Below are 24,391 nucleotides of genomic sequence, written 5' to 3'. Positions count from 1 at the left end.
CTGGTTAATGTATGTACCTATATAACAAACTGGATACCTTCTGGAATATAGCTAAGAAACTTAGGTATCCATTTTGAACCCCAAATCGCAAGTTGCAGCCCCCTAACCGTGTTTGGATACGGAGTACAGCATACATCACGATCAAGCAATTTCACAGTTGTCGTGTCGTGTATCTGCATCCTTATTACTGGATACACCTGGGAATGTAGCTCGCGATACAGATCTGTGACGTCACCGCTACTACGGAGCGGGAAGTGTGAGCGAGTTGTGAGTGAGAATGGGAGGTGAAGGTCGCGTGAGTTTCGAAATTCAAAATTATTAAAAAAATTGATTTAAGAACTTTAAGATTTTTTATTTCGAAAATGCTTTAGGCATCTGCGTTACAATTCTTTTAATCTGCAATAAAATTATACTATATTGAAATTATTATTCAATCTATCAGGTCTAGACCGCTAATGTTATTCAAGTTTCACACAGCAATTACAATTTGATAGATTTTTATTTTTTTATCAAGATTTATTTTGCACCAATATCTTCAAAATTAATACTTCATTAAAATAAATTGTCAATTAAAATTCATAGTTATTAACCTTGTACAAACCTTTTGTATCGAAACGATCAGAAATAAGATAATAATTCAAAGTTTTATTTTTTATTAATTCAGTTTGTTGATAGCCTTATTAATGTAAAACCCTTAAATGTTACGTAATAAGACCGTTTATTTACCCATATATGGTATAGTATAATATGTAATCCTTAGAACATGCAAAAAACCGGAAGAGCCATGAGCACAAATCCTTATGCAATAAAGTCTTTTAATTTACCAGCGCAACAAAATAGCGATAGCTCTCTTTTGCATTTACGCACAAAAACAACAAATTGACAAACACAAGCTTTAAAGTGTCACAGATATGAACATATAGGTATATGAGTTTTAGTCATGGCAACCCACACTCGAATTCCCCAACAACAATGGCGTATCCAGTTGCCCAACAACAATGGCGTATCCAGTTGCTTAGATTCTCCAATATTTAATCCGTACGGACATCGAAACCAAAATCTACGCACGATGCCAGTTTGATAACGCAATCTATTTGAGTGAATGTGCTGTGACGTAACCAAAGGCATACTAAATTCTCTTCTTAGAAACCAATCTATTAGACTACACTAGCTTTTGAATGCGTCAGCCGTTATGTGTACATAAGACAAATATAAAGCCTATCCTTCTTCTTGGAAAATATTTATTGATTATCTCTGATAATATTATAAAGCTGAAGAGTTTGTTTGTTTGTTAGTTTGCTTGAAGGCGCTTATCTCAATTATTATCGTACATAAGTACCTATATAATATATTTCTCTAGTGGCTACCTATCTATACTTAAGTATTCGTTTGCTGTATGCAGTAATACACATCTCAACACCTTTGCAAAATCTTTCAACAATTTTCATAATTTGACAGGTGACAGATGACATTGCGTTTTCAAAAAAAGAACGTCCCAACTCGATTTCAAGATGGCGCGTTTCTTGTTGGCCGTAGTAAGGCCGCCTAATGCAATGCATGCAGTGATACGAAGCAATGTAACACGTGAAATATCTACAAACTAGAATATATTTACGTATATTAAGTTATTTGTTGGCACCGATGAGCCGAGGGAGATATGGTACGGTTTGCGCTAAAATGCGGACTTATCTTGACAATTATCTATAGTGTTTATTGCTGAGAGCATGTTGAACAGAAAGGCCTATGATTATACGCTTTTTAATGAACAGCCTAGGCCTTTAACAAAAGCGTTAAGATTTATATCTTAGATGAATGTATTTTTGACACCTACTTATTACATTAATATTTGAAGTACTGACAATAACCTTTTGAACCTGAGAAGGTCGACACAAAATAAATAAAACGACTTTGACTTTGTAGACATTGTGTATGATGACATCGAAACCAGTCTTTTCAAATGTGACGGATCGAAATACATGCACGTGACAAAATCTTAATAAATGCTTACCTACATGCATTCTAATTATTGTCGGAATATCCAAAACGTTTAGAAATTAATGAATGCTAACATTATAACGCTGAAGTTTTTTTTAGCGTGCTTATCTCAAAAATACTGGACCGCTTCGAAATACTTTTTAGAGCAAGATATAGTTATCGGCACGGATAATGAGCTTTCGGCGGAAGAGTGGGGATCGCTTTGCGCACTGTACACTTTAGGCAATTAACCAATAAATCACTTCTGCGCAGGTGAAGGTCAGGGCTCAATATCCTTGCCGATGATTATACAGCCCATTTGTTGAGGAGGTATGTATATACATGTATGTTATGGAAGTTTGTATAATTAGGTATGCATTTAATCTGTAAAGAACACTTGCTAGTATTCTGGGAACAAAACTTCAGTGGGTTGATGTTAAGCAAGCATACATTCTTGTCTGCTTCTCTGAGCCTTACAAAATGAGGCAGACACAAGTTGATAGGCATATATAATGATTAATTAATATTTCTCTTCATACCATGTAGGCGTTTAAATCCAAAGGTTAGAGTTGAAGTCTCTTCTTAGAAAGGTCTTGAATCAAGGTATGTTTAAGATAAACTCGTAAATTAAGTAATTTACTTTGGTAGGAGTAAATTTCGGGTTAACAGGTAAGTATTATATTACCTACTCTATTTGTGTAGGTAACTGTACTTTATTGTAATATTGAATAAAGTCATCAAAATTATTTTAAAATGGAGAGTAAAAAGATGGCTAAATACTGCTCACGGTAGGCAGAAACTAGTCCCTCATCAATCCTATTTATTGATTCAGAACGACTGGTTAATTACTTATTTGATCGATCTTACAGAATTGTAAATAACAAATGACTGACGATGTACATATCTACATAGAATGAATATTCAACTTAAGACTTCTAGACTCGCATTACAATTAAGCACTTGGAGCAAGGATTTGCATAAACTCCCCAAATATCATAAAATAATAAAATATTGATTCTAAAATTACTAAGGAGTTTGTAATTACCGATGTCTGAAGCAGATTGCAGTGGGTGCATGCTAATTTGTAATTAACTGTGAGAAGATAATGCTATGTACCCTTTGTGTCTGAAAAGGTGATTTTTGACGAAATCGGTTTTGAAACTTTTACTTTCAGTTTCGCTTGTGTGATTGTACTTATATTTATCTTATGTAGTAACTTAGTCTTACAATACAAACACAGTGATTCAGATATTTTAATGTGCTTTTTATAGATCTGCCTATGAAACTACTCTGGCGCCTACTTTCGCAACATTGACTTTTAAAGTAAAACACAGTACTTCACCTATAATTACAAATTGATTCTTTTGAACAAAAACAGCTATTTAAGTACAAAAACCTAACAATTTAAAGGCATCCTTTCAAAAGGCCGGCGCCAGTCGTTGCGTAGACATACGTCGGTTAAATATCAGAAAGGTTAATCTATTACAGTTACATCACACACACTGTTAAACCGATATAAAGGAGTAACGTGACCTAACCTAAGACGACCTTAACTCAAGCGCTAGTTAAACTAACCGCGGTATAACGAGCGTCTATTATGAACATCAAAATTGTTTATGTCAATCATCTGTAATTGGAAAACAAAACATAGATTGCCTATTCTCCATGGATTTATTTGTGTCCTGAAGTAACTGGAATATAAACTAGAAAACCTATTACCGTATCTATGACAACTGACTGCATCTCAACTTATGTGACTGCAATGAAAATAATAACACAATAAACAAAAATTACAAATTCTGCTTCAAATACAATAAAAGCTCTAACAAATCCCCCTTCTCCTGAAAAACAGCCAAATGGGAAAAACCAGAAATACCAGCAATGACAACAGAAGGGGACAATTGATCAAATAAAGTGTCCCCTTGATTAAACAAATGAACGCTTACACACTTTAGCCGAATGGTTGGGGACAAAAAAGCGCTTTCAGCGATTGAAATCAAGGTCATTGGGAAAGATGAGCGGGAATGAAGGGAAAGGAGACAGCTGTTTACACGGAGGAAGGAAAGATAGCGGAGATGCCATAGGAAAGGTAGTTCAGACGCCTTCTTGTAGGTCAAGTAACGTACAGTAGACGTGATCAGTTACTGGAACTAACGAGGCGTTTAGGTTCCTTGTCAAATCAAAACCAATATGTCTTGATTGATTGGTGATTTTATTATGAAAATAATGACTGGGTTCTACAGAAGGCTTGTAAAGGCGGAGCTAGTAAAGTTCCTCGTCCCTCGGACATTTGGCGTGCTAATTTCTAAAGAGATTTTGTGTTATGACATCTCCGATAGTGATTTTGTTCTCCATGGCTGCTTGAAGTCAATAAATGCAGCCATTGATTGGGCAATGAGATGGTTGGACGTGATTTACTTGAAGGGATCTTAAGTGATGGGATAGGCCTGATAAAGTTGAGAAGTTGAGTAGAACTGAATAGCTCAATTTAAAGTTACTGATGACTACCAAATTATTTTGGACTGAGAAAAAGCTTTTAATAAATGTTGTGGGCTTGTCAAAAGTTGGTCGATTTTACTTTTCTCATAAGCAATAATGTTATTTTGATCTTCTACGAGTATTGCAAAACTTTTAGAAAGTTGGAGTTAAATAAAACACAATTCACGAGAAAGTAAATAAAACTTAAAATTTTCATAAAATATGAATATTTTAAATTCTCCTTTCGCCGTCATAATTGCAGGAATTCTGAAAATAAAGACTGAACTGCTAGGTATTTTTGGAATGGAAAATACAGAATAAATATAACATTTTGGACCTGTTTTATTTTATCGTCTTTCTCTATTCAGTAGGGCGATACAATTGTTGAGTTCCCTGGTGGTAATCACTAATGTAATGTACTGGTTTTATAAAAATATCAATGGTACTGCTTTACCTTTATATACCTACAAACAGATTATTTTTTTATATAAGTAATTTAGTTTGTATTTCATTGCATCGAAAAAACCAACCCCTGTGCCAAGTTAGTGATGAGAATGAATAATGCGCAATTATTTAAGAAAGTACAATAATTACCCACAATAAATCAAAGAAGACAATTTACATCTATTAAAATAATGGACCATAAAAATACTCAACAAAATTAAGTACAAAGGCAAATTGAAATTCCATGAATTCGCTAAGTTAAATAGGCCCATTTAGCATTTCGAAGCAAACTAATTTAATGCATTCCCGCTTAACATTACAACATTTGCATGTAAGCATGTGGCTTGAAACACACGAAATGTCACGACACTGTAGCCTGATAGCGTATGTTTAGCACTCTCCATTTTTTTCTAAAAAAAAAAACAATAGAAAAAAATGGACTTGCCTTTAAGCCAACCATCTCTAATTGACCTCCCTCGCCTCCCCCAACGTTTTAATATCTATTTAATTGAGGAGCATGTAGGTGCTACGAGGGAGGTCAACTTGCGTTGGTCAACAAAGTTGGTCGTATAGTAGTTCAGCTAGTGTCACCGTTTATGACAGAAACTGAGTCGTTTGGCTCACGATATGCCTTCGTTTTACGTTTATGATATTTTTAGGGTTCCGATATAAACGATTTGTTTTCAACTGACTGTTCCTATATGCCCATTTAAGATTCGTTAATTCATTCTTTACCCTATTAGGTAACAAAAATAAAAAAGAATTTTGAATAAAATTATGTGAACAAACCCATTCAATTGAACTTTAAATATAAAAGTCAAGTTAATTCGGTCGTAATCCAAGAGAATGTTATCTTGATAGTCCATTGGTATTAAAGGGGAGGTTTTTTCGCGAATTTAATTAAAGTTTGGACAGTTAAGCACGCTCGAACATGAACATTTTGTTAAAACACTTCACTGAAGTTTTGTCATAAGTCACCTACTTATATTATGTAACCCTTCTGCTCGAAGGCTGGATAGTACTGATTCCAGTTTTAATGTAATTTTTGTAATTAGAAAATCTCTCCTTAATTACCTTTTGAATATTTCAGTAGCAGCCTACTAATGTCAAATTTACGTCTCCTACACATTTGTGGTTTTCACATGACGGTAAATGGAAGGCAAATTAATATTTTGAAATGGAATTTGATTGAGTCAAAGTATGATTACCCGCTTAGCCTTTTTAAGCAATATCAAATTAAGGAGATTTGAAGTACTTTATACTAAAAAATATATTGTTTGTATAGCTTTGAACGTTGTAGCCACTTAAAACTGTTGCCAATTATGTTGGCGAGTGCCTGATGAAATATTTTTTTATTTACTGTGTTGTGTAGGTAAATTGAATGAAAAAGTTGCTATTGAAACCACGTCAGCAGCATTTGTTATAGATTTTATAAAACTAACATTATTAGAAATTTTTGTCACAACGATGGTGGGACTAATCATTCAAAAGGCTATAAAACTCAATCATAGCGCAAATAAACTTTTTAAAGCATCCAAATAAACGAAAGAGGTCTTACGAACACTGTTGAAAGAACTAAAAAGTTTTTAATCTTCAATCAAATCTCATAAAGCCACCTAGAAGAAAACCGTCATGCGCAATCGAAAAGTCACTCAGTACGCATGCGTGATTTCCATGGCGTCGAACAAATGACAGTTTTGACAACAATCCTGCAGGAGCGACTCTGTTTTCAATTATTTTCATCAAAAAATATAAATATTCGACGATATTCTTCTCAAAAAATAGTGTTCGAAGTTATTATTTTCGTTAGAACCTTCGGTTGTGTGGTGATAAGTTAATTTTAAGTGTGTTCTGTTAGGTTAGTTTGGGTAACGTGTTTATGTTGGGGCCTTGCATTGTAAATAGTAAATTCAAAACTTTGGTGCAGTGATAGTAAGATATTCTCATTAAAACTTTTCTGTTTATTGAAGTTGGTGAGAGACTTTGAAGCTGTATACGTGGGTTACAATATTTCTCAGGTAAGTCTATATTTTTTTCAATTTTTTATTTATGATTCTGATCTGTAGCAGTTTGCAGCATAACCACAATCTTGAGTAAACAAACAATAATGATGATTAACGGACAAAAAACGCGGACATTGAGACTTAATTTCATGTGTCGCATTTTTAATCCTTTTTTTTCTAGTGCCGATAATTTTACATAACACAAAATATTAAATCTGTAAGTCATGCTGGTTCTCAAAGTTGATAAAATATTAATCAGATAAAAGCATAAAAAACTACTCATTCTTCTTTCAACAGAAGTAGTGAATTGCATATCTTTTTCACATCAAGTGTAATCACTCAAGGAATTGGGTCGCTACCGTTAGCACCACTCGATCATTCTCATACGTTACACTATTGTCGCCAGTAATATTTTTGAAAGTAAAGTGCTAATGAGGATGTTGAGGCACCAATAAAAATCTTCGCACTATCGAATTGTTACTAATAAGTTAGCGTTACGTAAATATGATTTGAAATTTATATTTGGAATTGCAATACCTTTTACCATGGCTTAATTTTGCGAGGCACGGAATATGTTCAGATGTGTTTCTTGTAAGACGGTTGAAACATTAAAGTCCTACACAGGTGGTGATGCTTACCGCATTGAGCTCAATTGCGTGACTCCCACTTAACATTTCAGGAGCAAGAGAGCAAAGAAACAACAGAAAATAACTGTTCAAGAATTTACCTATTTAAATTTTTTCAGCGAAGTTTTTTTAGACATTGAATATGTAAGTAAAGGTAAGTGTGACGTGTTATATTTTTACCTTTTGACTTACGTAATATAGGCCACGGTGCGTCTTATTCGTGCGTGCAATCGTACATCTATATCAGGCATAATCTCATTATGCTCCCCCTTGCCCGTGTCATGTTTTACAATTTGGCGACACTTTTGGCATTTTGCTTGAGAAATGACTGCCGTTCCGGGTATGTACCTTTATATTTAAAAATTATACATATCTTTAAGAAAATTCAACATAGACTTCCATTTCCTACAATTAAAATTTATCATATTATGACGTGGAGGGCTTACCTATCATATAATAATTATAGTAGATACCCCTAGCCCTTCACATCAAAAAATTGATGCAAATATCTACCAGTTCCAAAATGCCGACGTATGTTTTGTTTCACGTTACTCAGAAGAGTGTTATATATTTCTTCTAACTATCCAACCCAAGTAATACTAAATAGAATACCTCGCTATCACAAATGCTCTTACTCGATGTACCGCAAACGAGCGTCGGCTTATATTTGCACTAATTAGGCCGGTTCATTACACGTCGTATTGACGCTCGCGCGGTTAAACCCCCCACTAATTCTGTGGTTGTCGATGCTGAACTACTAACGGTGTACGATAACGATACTGTTAATTCTGCTTCGATAAAATTAAGCGTTGCTGAATAAGCTGTAATGCTTTATTAAATTAGTAGGCTTTTTCGGTTGTTTTATTCGTGTTTTTGTGAATCTCTAACGAGCATCATGTAAAAAGGTTATAACTCTTCTCATTAAATCATTACATATATCATACATCCCAATGTCTTCAAGTAATTTTATCCTCCTGACCATATCCCAATTTTGATTGGAGTCGGCGCAGCATGTCTTCTCCTTCGATACTCTTCTATCTGCCGTCATTTCACAAGTAACATTCTGTACCAAGCCATTAAAAATATACCAATCTCTTCAATTAACTGATTGACAAAATTATATAGGTACATAATTACACACGTGTATGTGAATGACATAATGCAGGTAGGTATTTAATAGTAAGAAACAAGATTGTAGGTTACCTATCCGAATTGCCTACGTATTTCTGGCTTGATTGAAAGCCAAAATTTAGATTACTACATAAATCTCTTCCTACGCTTATTGGTAGACACTGCAAGAAAGCGTAGGTACTCAATAAGGTACTTTACAAACTAGACTTTTTCGGCAGGTAGTATAATATTCAGTGCAGTTAGTCACCTGGGCCGTCTAAGGGTCTGTTCATATCTAACGGAATATGCGTCGCGTATTATAGGTCGCGTAACGCCAGAACTGACAAATATACGGTAAAACATTCAATCATTCACACCCAGCCGATGATGCGTTAGTGCGTTGATCATACATTTACGATACGCTCGACGTATTTTCCGTCAGATATGAACCGACCCTAAAGAAGAAAATGTAAAAAAAGAATACTTTATGTACCTAAGTTTTTTTTTAACAAAAGGTAATCTCGAATGAATAAATAAAAATCTAATAATTTTTCCTCAATAGATGATAAAAACTTTTTGTTATAAACAACAGCTGTTTTTCCCTTAAGAATAGCGCAGATTTTTCTCTTAAACCTGGTTGAGCTTCTTGTAATAACGGCTATTTGAACGCATCTATACTTCGGATGATATTGCTATGAGGAAAATAATAGGCGTTCATTTGAATAATGGGATCCCTTCCTACATTTTTTTGAATGGGATCTTAATAAGAGTTATTTTAGCCCTTTTGTGTTATAGAGGTTCGCAGGGTTCGGATAAATATATATTCACGTGTTGTTAAAATAATTTAGGCGATTTAGGTAAAAGCTGGAAAATGTGCCTGTCTAATGTATATTAATGATTGAGGAAATTGAGGCTTTTTTAGTAGGTTCTTTATTTTGGAATTCGTTTCACTGAAAGATTAGAATATTTCAATTCATCGAATTAGTTGATAAAAAAATACAGTCCGGCTTCAATTTTGAAAATCGCATTTTTATTACGATGGCCCAAAATATAATTATTGAATTCTCATTAAAATCACATTATGATAATGCGGAATTTTTAATTAACATTTCCCAATTAAAAGTAAAGGTTCTACCGTAGCAACAAGAAGTTGCCTCCCCGTCGGAAATTTTAACCGCAGTCGATACCCATTGTTGTTTACGCCTGAAATTCCGTTTCTTGCCTCCCGTAATAAATAATATGTTGTTCGGCCTCCTACGCAAGGTTTTTGCATGCAGGTCGGACACGTCGGCTGATGTTTTGGCCGTCATTAATTACGTCATTATGAATTCTGTTCACAATTGCCTGGGTGTAATGCCTTGCTCTGTAAAACTTGATGTAGGTACGTAGGCTTTGTTCAAAGGCGTTCCGTTTAAAAATTAGGCCAAAACATTTAGCTCTTTAACCGACTTCAAAAAGAGAAGGTTCTCAGTTGACCTGTATGTTTGTATGTGCGCGATTATTTCACGTTTGGCTGAACCGGATTTGATGCGGCATAGTATTTGCCAGTTACAAGAAGGTTTTAGGAAGGTATTCAATTTACCTATTTAAATCGTTTTTTTTTCATTATCATTTAGGCTGCAGGATTACCTACTAATTTTACAAGCTCTGGTGTCAGAGTATTCTCGAATCTACCCAACGGCCGACATGGAATTGTAACAACGTCTGCTATGAAGGTAGCAGCCGGGGACGACGGCTTAACGGTTTACCCTTTAGTTTGCCTATGTTAGTGTAATGTATCCCAAATTATTGTTATGTTCAAGGTTCTTGCCTGTATCTCACCGGGGTTTGGCACGTGAAAGCCTCTAGGGCATTTCTGTTTTTGCATTGATGTTCAAATTACGGGCTTAGATACTAAAGTTTGAAGTACCTTTCTGGATGAGACATAGTCAATACATAATATCAGCTATCAACACCTTTTGTTCGTTAAATCAATTGTCCAGTAATACATTTTATTTTTGAAACAGAAAATAGCGTATTCAATTGTGCGACTTTCATTTCATGCCTTAATTCATATTTAAACACTTTTGTCTTCCGCTTTTAATGGATGTGCATTTCATTCCGGACGTTTTAATTTATTCAATGCTTTATTTATATCTCTTATGTGATTAATAATATTTGCATTAAATCCATTTAAATGTTTAAACTGTAGATGTGGAATTACTGTCGTAGCTGGCTCAGCGACCGTTGCGTCCTCTGTCATTCGATTTGCTCGTTTCAGTTACGTTGAATCGCCAATTGTATTTTATTTTGTTCATTTCATTTCAATATTCAAAAACAGACTTTTTAATGTGGAAAAAAAACTATTCCAAATATCGTCCTTTTTGTTTGCATTTTCTGGGAATTTATAGGCATCATTCATATTTTCAAATCAATTTATTTTGTATGTATGCCTAAATAGATTTAAAATTCACAAAATACCTGATATAAAATTTCCAAAAAGCATGACATACAAACGGACCGCATCCAACAATTTCACTAAAAAATAACGTTTTCATGGAACCCCTTTATTTGAATGGAAGGTAAAACGGCATTATTTATAGCGCATATGGAAATACGTCGTGTGAAATGGGATCGTAATGTTTGATCGTTTTCGAGATAAAACCAACGCGTACGTTATACTGGGATGGCCATTTCTCTCTTTATTTGCTTTTCATTTGCATAGCTGATGAATAAGTAAAGCGGTGTAATATACTGGACGCTACGTTTTGGGCGATTCGTCTAGCTTCGCAACGAGTTCAGCTGATGGACTGCAGTTTGTTTGTTTTTGTTTTTCAAACGCTTCCGTATTTGTGGTTTTATATTTTTTAGTGGATTCTTTTGGACTATATTTTTTGAGAGTAGTGTTAGAAGCCGTGTGAGTCAAGTGTGCTTATGTTGAAGAATTTTTTTACAACAACTTTTCACACAAGAGTTTTGCATCTTTAAGCGGCATTCATTCATCTGCAGGAATTTAATAACGTTAAGCAACATCCTTTATGTATGCATGTTGAATAAACTATCGTCCAGTCTACGCGAACCCTTAGACCGTACCAATACACCATACGAAATCAATCACATTTTTCTACGCAATAGCGGAATAACTCGTAACAAAATACACAGTATCGGTCCCAACCATCGCTCAATTCCGCATCTAAATTATTAAAGCTAACGTTCATACCGCAACGCACCCCACCGTAATGATACACGTCCGTCCCTCAGTTGAATAAATAATATTGCCAATCGTATTATTCACGAATCCGCATAGCATTTGGGTCAGTTTTGCGATACTCAACTAAAATATCGCGATGAAAACGTACCCATATTCGAGTCGGACTATTTATGTACGGATGGCTGAACCTTATGTTTGGATGCATTAGAGATTGTCCGATTGAATGTTTGTTTGGTTTAATTTGTCGATTATTTATTGTGTTCTGAAATTGAAGCCTACTGAACAGGGGACGAAACAAAATTACAATCATATTTGCTATTTTTAGTTACAAAATACCGCATACCTAACTTTATATTAGTTTTTGTGTTTAGAAATGTGTTGCAAAGTTAGTAAAGTCGTTTAGTGGCGTCGAAAGAGATAGCTGTTTCCACCTCGCGATACTTTTTCTTCCCGTAACGCAATGAAAACTTTAACGCACCATATTGCGGGCCTGATCTAATTGCAGGAAAAGTTTGCCCTGGCGCGTTCCTTTGAGGCGCTACTTGTACCGCTTTTAAGAGGTTTAGGAAACTAACAATTTGATAAGTCGCAGCCGACGTGATACTTATTTGTTTCGTGTTTAAGTGAACTTCAACACCCTCGAGTTCGCTTTAAATTACTTTGCAGATATTGTGTACAAATTCTTTATTATTTTCTACAGCAATAGATACTTATACTAATTGTGTCAAATAGGTTCCAGGCTGTCCAAAATTACTTGACGAACAAATTGGATTTACTACTTGGAAACGAATTTATTTCTAGCTTCAATTTCGTCGAAACAATTTCAACTAGCCCAGAATAGTAACCGTCAAAACTACCAAAAAATATGTATGTCAAAACAAATAAAGCAATCTGTTGCGAATTAATTTAAAATAGTTCACGGTAAACAAACTACGGATAGACAAAAGCGTTATAACAAAACGTGAATTAGAAAATTAAATTTCAGCGAAATCTAAAGCGCTGTGGGTAGTGTCAACAGACGAAATGGATAAAGTTGGTAAGTGCTTTAATGCAATCATAGCGTCGGGTTGCACTTACAGAGAATTTAAGTGGTTCACTGTACCGGTACACATGCGGCCATAATTATATTGTGTTGCTTATTAATTCTTTACTGTTCCTCTGGACTGTTTTCCGTCTGCGGTTGCACGTAGTCACGAGTGTACTGTCCATATTAAACCACACATGCTCTGCGGAAAGGCACTCGACTGGTTCGGCCGAAATTGTATTCAGGTGCAGCGTATTAATCTAGCGTTTTAATTACAAGTTTCTAATTGTACCTGCTCTCATACTGCAATTTGCATACGTACGTGCAATGTGCTTCTCGTGACAATGCATCAGTTTGCATATGCATTAACTTTTATTTTGGTAATAACACAGTGTTTCAATTAAAAATTAAAAGCAAATATTTGAATTGATCAGGTTTGTTAATTAAACATGTCTTTGTAAGAAATGAATCAGAATCCAATTGTGTAAACTGATTCAGCAAAAAAATATTTTAGGTATGAATTGCAACGTTGAAACGAAGAGCTAATATGAATTTAAATTGAAATTAAGTTCGACGAAAGGGCGATTAAAAATGTAAAATTTGTTCTGTGCCCGACGGCCGAACGTGTCCACTGTGCATTGGTATGAGCCGGTCGTAATCTCTCACGTCTCTGTATCACTTAATAATTGAAATTTAAAGCTCATTTCAGACAGCTTATTTATAACAGTACTTTTTGCGAATGTTGGATTGAACGTTTTAATATTGTCGGCTGCCTAAGACTGTGATGTTAATAAAATCCGTCTCAAAGCTCAAACTATTGTCTGTTCAATGAAAACCTTCATGTCTGTTAATTCTAATTTTGGCTTGAAAAATACATGCCTCGGTCAGTTCAAAAAAGTGTGATTTATTCTTTCCATCCGAAAGAGTGAAATTAAAATATTCCCATATCGTCATTAAAAAGCGCAAAGTTGTGTCCTAATATTAGCTCGTTGTCACCAAAGCTAAGCGTTTTCTCCTGTCCGTTTTTATAGCTCGAAACACCCGTCAAAACATCATGAAAAAGATTACGAATTAATGCAGAAGTGTCGTCTGAATATTTGAATGGAGTACTTAATTTTTTATCGCTATCCTGTGCGTCATTCGCTGTAGTTCAAAGATAAAACTCGTATTATTTTCGAGGTTGGGCATCTTTTATGAGTTCAGTATCTGTCTGGGATACACCTGAAAGTATATTATGAAACAAAATGAAGCAGTTAGGTAGTTCACACTTAGATACTTAAAAGTCAAATTAAACCCTCAGAGATGAAAGATGTAGCAAAGAAAGTAGTTCATTCTACAAAACTGAGGCATCGACCACTAAAATCTACAACGGGATCTATGGACATAATGCGCGACAAGACCACGGTCTAAAAAAAAAATAATTTTGAATTAATTTTGTATTTTATAAAAAAAAACTTTTAAATTATTTTTAAACTTTTAAATTATTTTAATAAGCATTCCGTAATGCAATCCTATGATAAATGCATCTGAAACACATAATTGATCAAAGCACATTTGATAATTGCATTACCAATATCTAGCAATAGTGTTGATATTAGCGATTGCTATTCCCGTTCGCCCGCGGATATTGATTAGGAATATTATTATTGGATCCCTCTAGACAGACTGGTTCGAAATAGCTCGCGCCATCCCTACATAATTGAACAGTTTCGGATTTTAGGTTCCAATCGAAAAATCTAGTCTCATATAAATGATATTAAACGCAGATTTTGAATATTTTTTTCATTCAATTCGTCCGCAAAAATTGGCGCTGTATGCTTTTATGTTTTATTTTTGGCCTCGTTATTTTTGATGAAAAGAGACGTTGAATTTTATTATTATAATTCTAGTTATTAATTTGAGTATTTCAGCATGCCGGTAATGATTTATTTACAAAGTCAGATTGGCAGTCTATGTAAAGTATTTGTATTTAGACACCTCAGGTAACATTGATCCTAAAACATTTAGGAAATAGCCTGAACATGAGATGTTAAATTTTAATTTAAATGGCATTGTTAAGGTGTACACACATCTATCACGTCTAACCGTGCGAGTTTTTAGAATGATTTAAAAGTACATGAAATCTTATAAACCCTCGCACACTTATGTCGTTTGAAACTAAAAGATCCCCAAAAATGACAGACGAATTCGGATGACGTGATTTTATGCGGCTGATTAATGGTTAAAAGGAAATAGATACAATTTCTTCGGTGCGTTCGGCGATTCAGTTATGCATGCACCATTAGCGAAATGTTAATTTAATTAGGTACATATCAGGCCTGCTAATTACTAGACTAGCAGTCTAATAATTGACTACGGCACAAAACGTATTGTGATAATTAGTTAAATTGGTCACTACAAGTCCCGACTATTCTCGGCTCGTCAGTGTGTCGGGCTCAGTAGAAATAACAATCGGATTAAAAATTTAAACAGAGCCATTCCCGAGTCTCATTTGAATCACAAATTCCACTGAAATGTAGATAAATATTATTTGAGAATGATGGTAATTTGTAAGGGTTTTTGATCTTTAGATGATAAACCAAGGCTTTCAGATTCTGTAAATGATGAAATCGTTGCCTGCTCTGATAAACACTTAACAACTGCGTTGAGAGATCTTGTTTCACTGACTATGTATGAGTTACCGGCCAAACCCGATTTCGGGACAAACTAGTTAAGCCTAGGCTAAACTGGCCGGTAACATAAAATATGTACCTAACAGAACATGTTGATTTCAATACAACCAGAAGAAAAAATCACAAATTGATTCCTAATAAGGTCAGCTTTCAGTTGACCAGACTATTAAGCTCACACAAAACCAATGTCGGACAAAGGCTATTGCCTAAACTGCAATAACCTGAGTAGTATTGGACCGAAACGGTATTAGATACTCTAAAATAACGTCACCGAATTGTACCGTACCCGCACAATCCGCCCTTGAAGTAAAATAGTCCATACAAATACTTGACTAATTGCAAATAGCAGTCGATATATCGAAATGAACTTCTGCTATTGGTCTGAACAAATGTCAAGATGTCAACTCAAATAGATGTTTATTGACTTGACGGCTTATTATTTGTGTTTGAGTGTTTATAGCGAGTGAGGGGTTACCAATTGAGAACTTATGAAATCTAAGACTTTGATATATGGGTTAGTGTCGTATCAAACGAGATTGGTTAGGAAGAGGTCAAGTAGTGAGGTTTTGACTCAATTTCAGTATCTCTCAATCTTTTCTTCTATTATCTCGATTCCATGCATTTGCCCAAAGAGTGAATTTGCTCTATACAGGAACACAGATTTCGGTGTAAAAGTAATTTTTAATATCTACAACCAGGCGAATAAAACATCCCCAAAGTAAAGACAACGTCATGTGAAAAAATGTTGATTACATAAATACATACGAAGTGAAAATACAATTTCATGTAGATATTAAACCCAGAGTAAACATTAATATAAATTAGCATATTTACGGTTCAGCTATTTTTAAAAGGTACGCTGTCATGGATAACAATAAAACGTTTTATCGGAAGTCCGTGGTTGTTAAAAATAAAATAATATCAGAAATTACTGTTAATTTGTACAGTAACTCAAAGTCGTTCAAGGAAGTCCTTTGATCCGTAAAGGCAATTAATTAAGCTCTTTTTAAAAGCTTTTATTTTTTGTAAAAATGATTTAATTCAATTTATCTGTAGGTATGTTTGATATGTTTTGTCAGCAATGTGTGTTATTATAATCTTTTAAGGCCTTTTTTAGATATAAAAGTTTTCTTATGTTTTCATTTTTCTGTTTTCTGTGTCTCAGGATTGCTGTAAGTTGTGCTTACTGATAACATAATGAGGGACCGTATGCTTTGAAAATTCAAATCAACCAAATGATAATAGGTATGACAATTGATTAAAAATTAATATTTTCTCGCAGGTTTCATCAATGATAGAGTATAAATAGTTATTTTAGGGGTTTAAGGATAAAATAAAATTAAACCCGAACGCTGAAAGGACGACGGATCAACTTTTCACTTCGCTATCCAAAAAGATTTGTTAACAAAAGAAATTAGAAAGCATTAAGCATAGAAACTTACAAAGTTTTTCAATTAAAATTTATTTATTAGTTTTGTTGGAAAGACGTGTATGAATATTTATGATGGTATCCACTTTTAGACTGACTCTAACTTGAAATACAGTTTTAATAAATCGTGTTATAACTTTGTGATTTTATTGTGAAGATGCTTTTGGCTTTGTATAATTTTTAGTTAAAGGCATTTGAAGGTGGATTCGTATTTTATGTAATGGTATCCATTACTTAAAATTGATTATGATTATTTTGTGAAATTTGCAAGGTTTGAAAGATAGACGGTTTATGAAGCCAGTTAAGGTTAGGTTTATTACACGGCCAGAACAAAGCCAATACTTTAGTAAAAAGACGATGAAGATGAAATTACGATGTCTGTAGATGATTATGTTTTTGAACGCAAATCGGTACGCGCTTCTATTTTCTCCTCATCGACTTTAATTTCCTCCAACCAAACAATCTCCACTATTATCATAAAGCCCAGCTTTACCATTAATAGAGCTAACATTAAAAAATCAATAAGTCCTCGTAGATGTAATTACCCGTACATTTCAGCGGAGGCACGCCATTGCTCTAGTTACTAGGAGCGTCAAAATGAATTATGGCTCTTCATTAAGCCAAAGTGCTGTCTTAAAGTGTCTAAAAAGATTCCATTATGTTAGGGGAATAGCACCCGCCTCGTTTATTAAGCTGGCCAACAGTTTTTTTATCTGATTATAACGTGAACTGATTCGTGTTTTGCAAGATTTTCGAATTTGTGCGACGGAAAGTTTGGATGGCCTTTTTTTAATTAGGGTTAGGTGTTGTCGTGATTTTTGGTATTTCTCATTGTGATTCTCACTTTATGCTTCTCAGAAAAAAAAATTATACCTAAATCAATTTTCACTATTTAATTAATTTGATTTTTTAATCGAGTGTTATGAAAAAGATTTCGTCATTGACCAATCATAATTTATTTCTTAAGAATATTATGTTTAGTTGGCTCCACATATCTCTGGACTAACCTAATCATTTAATTATGAACCATCTGCCGCATAGCCAGTTGGAATCAAACTACTAGTACTAATAGTATTGCCGTCCGTCCGTTTATCCGGACCGCAGCGGAAACGGTGCGGTCCGTCTATGATTTACTGATACCCACCAACTGGTGGTACTTATGTGTTTGTCGTTTATGTACTTTGTATAATTAAAGCTTCCTGTATTGTTTGTCATGATGATCCTGATATTAGGTAAATTTTACTGTAACTGTGTGCACGCATTCATAATGGTAAATTTTTGATAAAAACGACGTTGATCAACATGTATGTTCAGGGAGTCAACTTTTGGAAAATAAATAAGATTATGACTCCCTGAAGGTAACTATAGATATTAATGTTCAGTCTTCTGACTTTGCCTTTGTGTAATCGATTTTCATCTTCATATTTTATGTTTAATAGTGCATAAATATTCACATAGAACGGACGGACATCGCTTGGTTCAAAGGTACACTTTCTTGCATGCTGCAGGCTTATACTTTCCAAGTAAAGGTGCTTACATTGAACTTAGGTTCTTAGGTCACATAACCTAGGAACTTTCACCATAATTTAGTCTTAAATAAGTGTAATGACTATGAAACTGAAAGATTTATTTGATCTTTATTGTAACTTTTCTATCACTGACTTATTTATAATTGCTCATTCTTGCTTGGTTCTTCAATGCTGGTATGGTAGCCTTTTGTTTTAAATAAATATAGCATCTGTACCTTTTCCTAGTCTTTGTACCACACGTAGCATCTGGTACGGAATTTCCAATGTAACGCGTTGTACGTGACACTTCTATTCTGTGTTTGGTATGTGCAAAAGGCGGGTAAGGGACTGCATTAGTAAGAATGGATTCTGACCACGAAGATTTTTGTGTATGTAGTAGCTAAAACTATTTATGTTATGTTCCGTTAGTGTCGGTCGCTTTTGAGTACTGAGTGGATTATTTATGCACTATTCCCATTTGTTATTACGTAACAACTCAAATAACCAATGGAAGTTTAGTTATGAGAAGAAATCTAAATTATGAAAAGTATTCACAATATTAAAACCCATATTCAAACCTACATAGTTAATTGATTAATATGTAAATGTACCTAGGCAATAAAACAATTTATTGCCAATATAACCAACACGTATTCAAAAACTGATTAAAAATACAATCAGCAACATAAATTAAGTTTACGCTATAATTTCGTATTCAGACTAAGTACAATTTATTCAGGTTTTCATTCATTAATGGTTAATACGCACTCACTGCCTTATTTAACCCATTAGCAAATAACGCGCCGAAATTTTATTGCTCGCAATAAAGTATCAGGCGCTTATTATTTTTGTTGCTTTCAAAAATATTTCCCCATTTCTGTGTGATAACAGTCGTAGCCTACAATTTTACGAGGCAAGCAAGTAAAATGTAAAAAACGCAGTCCCATGTCCTTGTTTAAAGGGCTCGTAAAATACTTACCTTAACGAGCTTGGAGATAAGAAGGCAATGATAAGGACCCCTCTTTAGAATAAAAACGCCTATTTAAAATTTTCTCGAACCCTATTAAAATTTGTTTATGTTTAGGCGTTTTCCAAGGTGAAAATTTGCTTTAGCTGGTTTACTATTCAGATTAATTGTTGTCGAGCTCTTTATGGCTCTATTCATACAGCGACAGGTTTACTTATTAAGGATTTGGTTGCCATGGCGACGGTTGGTAGACGGCTCCTTCTATTCATCGTTATTAGATTACGGACATCTTTATTCAGTGTAGTCCTTTCTGTCCGTAATCCGGCCTTTGAGCACGTGCTGTCACAGAAAAACTTACCAATGGAGTGGATGGGACGTCAATACAGGGAGCAATTAAAGTGGTATAATTGAAGCGTACGCGCCGCGCCTATGGTTTAGAGCTGCGAATGGGTAATGAACCAATTAGTCGTTCGTTGAATGTCCTACCTTTACGTCTAGCTTTTAGGTGTCATGTCACTGAATTACACAATCATTGTGTGGACTGATGAATTTAGTTCTAAAACAAAAGTTCCAGAGATGGCTCTCATACCATTCCATGTTAATAAGGAATTAACAAAAATTGCTTTGATATCAGCACAGCTGCCGAAATTAGAATTGATTGGATTTCAAAATGGAGCCCTTGTTCGAAATGTGCATTAGATTTTGATTCGAACATTTTGAATAGCATCCCTTCTGTTCAGTTAGAATAGTTTCTATCAGTGACGTCTCAATCGAAACTCCAGGAGAAATTTCAGTCTATCGGGACCAAACTTTCTCATAGATATTTTGAATGGTGCATTTCCAGCGAATTTTCGATTCGCATCTCACTTCAAGTTGGATGAATATTGACATTGGTGTTGCTATCTATTGGTAGTACAGATTCTTTTTGGGTGTGGCTTACAAAATAACAGGTATGTACTTATATCAACTGCAATGAGACTTGGAATATCTAAGTTTAGTTTAGAGAGGTTCTAAAGATTGTGCAATTTGTACGAGTTATGGTTAGAATTGTAGATAAAACCATTAAGAGAAGCTGGGATACATAATTTCAAAAGTAAAGGTGCAACAAGAATTCTCTATTCATGTGGGCACGTAGATGGTGTAAGACTTCAACACACTAGGTGCTTTGTTTCATAGAGATTTGAGGGTATTATATATTATAGAGGTAGTTACTATAGGCTTACAATATACATGGCGTTGTATTCACTGAAATTAATGCTTCAATCAAAGGATAATATCCTGAATGCGTTATACACCGGTGTGTATCTGATTGCGAAATGCAATATTATGCATTAAACGTCTGTGAGTTTGGGTTTCAAGCAACGGATTTGGGCTGGATATATAGAATATGCAGGCTGCTATTATTATACAGGGTTTATATAATTGAGTTAGTAGTTACTTGTCTTAAGCCTAGATGGATAGTTAAGTGCACATTGTAGAAACATCTTATGGTAAAAACAATATTATAAAAAAATATATTCCTTCTGGTGTTTTGGTACCAATTTGGCTTAAAAACTCCTTTTAAATCAGTCAATAATTAATGATTCCTAACCTGCTGTTAAACAAAGTAAAGTTCTCTTAATCAAATAAATCCGTTCTCAGATAAAGTTGCTCCATGAAGGAAGACCTTTTAGTCAGTTACTTAAACAAAATAACATCTAGGTACTCGGGATTCCCAGTCTACATCTATTCAAGTATCCTGATACTGAACTCTTGGGTACGTACCAACGTGTTGGCGCAAGATGTTCAGGGCAAAGTTAGCTAGTATTGTACCATAGGTACCTACCATTGAATGGACGTCTGTGGCCAACTTTAAGGCTGGTTCGCATCAGAACGTTTAGGTTTTGCAGTTTATAAAATACTTAGGACATGGCGTGCTAATCCACCAGAATATTATATGACAAAAGACAGTATTTGGTGTGGTACCTATGAAAAACATTGTACCTTTAATTATTACACACAGGTTCTATGAAATGTTTCGATAGAAATGAATGAAAGACGCCAAGTAGCAATATGACACTAATAGGTAATCTGATAAGTTATCGTCCAATTATTATCAGCTCATTAGTACATGCCTCGTATTTTCGTATTATTGTATACTCACGACGGATTTTATGAGTCTATATCGTTATAATTGGGAATTATGTACGCCTATTTGTTGACGGGAGATATCTATAGAAATATATCTTCTTCAATAAGAAAGTACATAAAAGTTTTATCACTTTTGACTTCATTCTTATAACTATTTGATTCACAGTAGTAAAACCAAAAGCAACTGCAGCACCTGTATTATTATATTCATAGTTGAGAATATCAAAACTATAGCTTCTACAATTTCGAATGGTACAAGACAAGCAGCGATACCTACAAAGATATTTCATTAAAGTTATTACCCCATAAGTCCCCTGGGACGTGGACCTAAGTGGCTTAATCGGTATCTTCAATATGGTCCCAATATTGGGCGAACTTTGTTTCGCCTACTAGGTATTATGTGCCAACTTGGAATTTAATGAAGTTATGGAATCTCCCGCGCAGTGGTGTATGAAGTAAAACGTAGCCCTCGGATGCGCTTGGTCGCAACAATTAGCGAATAGCGGGAAGCAATCTAAATCCACACGCTTAAGCTTAAGCGGAATTGAAGTTCTACTTCAAAATGTTTTGTGTCAATGACACATAGTTATGTTCAAGGCAATCAAATTGCGTAGGTTAAATTATGGTACATTACTATCAAGCTATGAATAGAAATGTCGAAATCAATATGGACTATTCTCGTGCACCAAATCTTAAGCTTCAGAATCAATCATATTCATCAATAGGCCGTTTGCCACATTAATTGCTTAGTACTATTTATAGGGCATGCTGTTCCTCTGAATCATTCATTCATGTGGTTATTAAAGAAGTGATCTATTCAGTTTGTGCGAGATCAGTTCTGATTTCCATTCTCTCGCTCCGCTCGCAAAGGCACCGATCTCAGACGACCGTAGCGTAACTTTTAATGAATGGACTCGTAAACATAGTGTGTTTCCGTTTACCAACTTCGGAAACTATACATTTTGCGCCAAATTAATTGTTACACCTCCCTTATAAAGCTAATATTATACCAGATTAAAGTATTAAAATAACGTTTCGGCAAGCTAACGAACGAAAAATTCGGCTCAACTTTAATCATTCATAATAGTATTTCCGTGTAACTGCAAAAATGTATTTTTTTGTGTTTTTCAATTCCATCTCGTATTTTCAGACTGCAGTCAGGGATTTAAAAATATGGCACTCGAGTTTTCTTGTTTGAAATAAAAATAGTATGTAAAGTGGATGGGATTAATATTTTATTTATGAAAAAGTAGCTTTATTTGCTATTCTTATTTACGTTTTTATGGTAGGAACTCTATGTCCATTGCCATGGGAAAGGGTAAGTAATGGAATCTCTGAGTGGGTTGGTCACACTACTTTCTTGTTGTGGGATCTCAATGTTTTTTGTATGTATTTATGGTCGTTGAATATTGTTTTAGCTATCTTGTTTTTGAAGGATTTAACAATCACAATCCAATATGACTTTCCCTTCGCGACTAGACATGGAATACGTTCAAACGATCGTGTTATTTTTAATTGTTACTTGCCACTGTTTTTCTTATTGAAACCATGTATGAACCGATTGTGTCAATTCTTTCTTTGTTGGCTTTTAAAAATATTTTGTTGGGCCTTTCAATGAAACTGTATTGTATAGCAGGGCTGTTTTTGTCTCACCATTGTGACTTGTATTAGGTATCGTTACATTACTATTTGTATTGTCAAGTGTTGCTTATTAGTACTTACTTAGTTACAAAAGAGTCTTATACACGTGTAATTTAAACTGATACGGTGGATGCTAAAGAATACATGCTGGCATAAAATATTTGCCATGGAGTCCTACAAAAATCAAAACCACACTATACCCCTTAAGTGTCACGTACAAGAAACTTTTATAAATGACGATATATTATCACCCGCCATCCAGCTCGCATGTTCGCTTATAACTTTTGTGACGCGACGCTCAAATTAATATGACAGTCCGACTTGATACCTTTAACCTTTTCCAAGCATTATGTAGCTGTGTTACGATTCCTTATGAATATTTGATAATATGACTGGGGAAATGAATGCAGAAGGCTTGCTTTGCAGTCTCTCTTTTGCGTCACGACTCGACTGGTAGAATGAGACTCAAAACAGAGGTGAGTTATAGGTAGTTTATTCTTTCTTAGCTTTACGTCCTGTGGTTGTTATCTAGTAGGTTATGTTGCAACTTAGTAGATATTGAATGTTTTATATCAATGTAACAACTAGAAACTATTTTAGGGCTTTCTCAATCAGGTATTTTGTCCTGTAGTAAGGGACATGGAAAGCCAGCATGGTTAGTCAAATAGATACGCTGCAGCGACCAAAAATTGTTTGGGGTGGACGCAAAAGAACGACAGTGGATTGAAATAAAACGATAAGAAAATCATAAAAATAATCGATGAGAAAATGAAATATCGTACCTACAACTTCTGTTTTTCTTATTGTGTGTCGATATTATGACAAAAGCGGGCTAGCCGCCATTTTGAGGGGTCACTCGGCTAAAGGTTCCGCAGCTATTGGCCCACCTGGGGGCAAGGTTTTTGTAACACTGGCTAAATGACATACCTTTGCTCTAAATATTTGTTGTACAACCTTCTGAACGAGAAAGGAAGAATGCGGATTTAATATTATATGACATGAAAGTTGGAGAATAATATCAGAGATTATTTTTATTAATTGGGAATGTCTTTGAAATTGTTGGCTTTTTACTTCCTGGACAGTCTTTCTTTCTTGTTCAAATTAAAGTTGTTTATATTTGATGCTAGTATAATAGAAAAACAGTTATAAGTATCAATAAAATATTTCTTCTGAGTTCAAGTGGACGTTTTTGCTA

General features: G+C 34.7%; 1 protein-coding gene across 1 annotated transcript in view; it reads left to right on the top strand.

The window, feature by feature from the left end:
* Nucleotides 1–6,599: 6,599 nt before the first annotated feature.
* The window catches only part of LOC110372205 (putative polypeptide N-acetylgalactosaminyltransferase 9), a 163,935-nt gene continuing 146,143 nt past the window's right edge, over nt 6,600–24,391 (top strand). The window contains exon 1 of the mRNA XM_049838344.2: nt 6,600–6,914. The gene's annotated coding sequence lies outside the window, so the exon portion shown is untranslated. The remainder of the gene's footprint in view (nt 6,915–24,391) is intronic.

This window comes from Helicoverpa armigera, chromosome 8, assembly GCF_030705265.1.
Source record: "Helicoverpa armigera isolate CAAS_96S chromosome 8, ASM3070526v1, whole genome shotgun sequence".
NCBI classification, from domain to species: Eukaryota; Metazoa; Arthropoda; class Insecta; order Lepidoptera; family Noctuidae; genus Helicoverpa; species Helicoverpa armigera.
The sequence above is the reverse complement of the archived record's forward strand: the minus strand, read 5'-3'. Positions and strand labels throughout refer to the sequence as shown.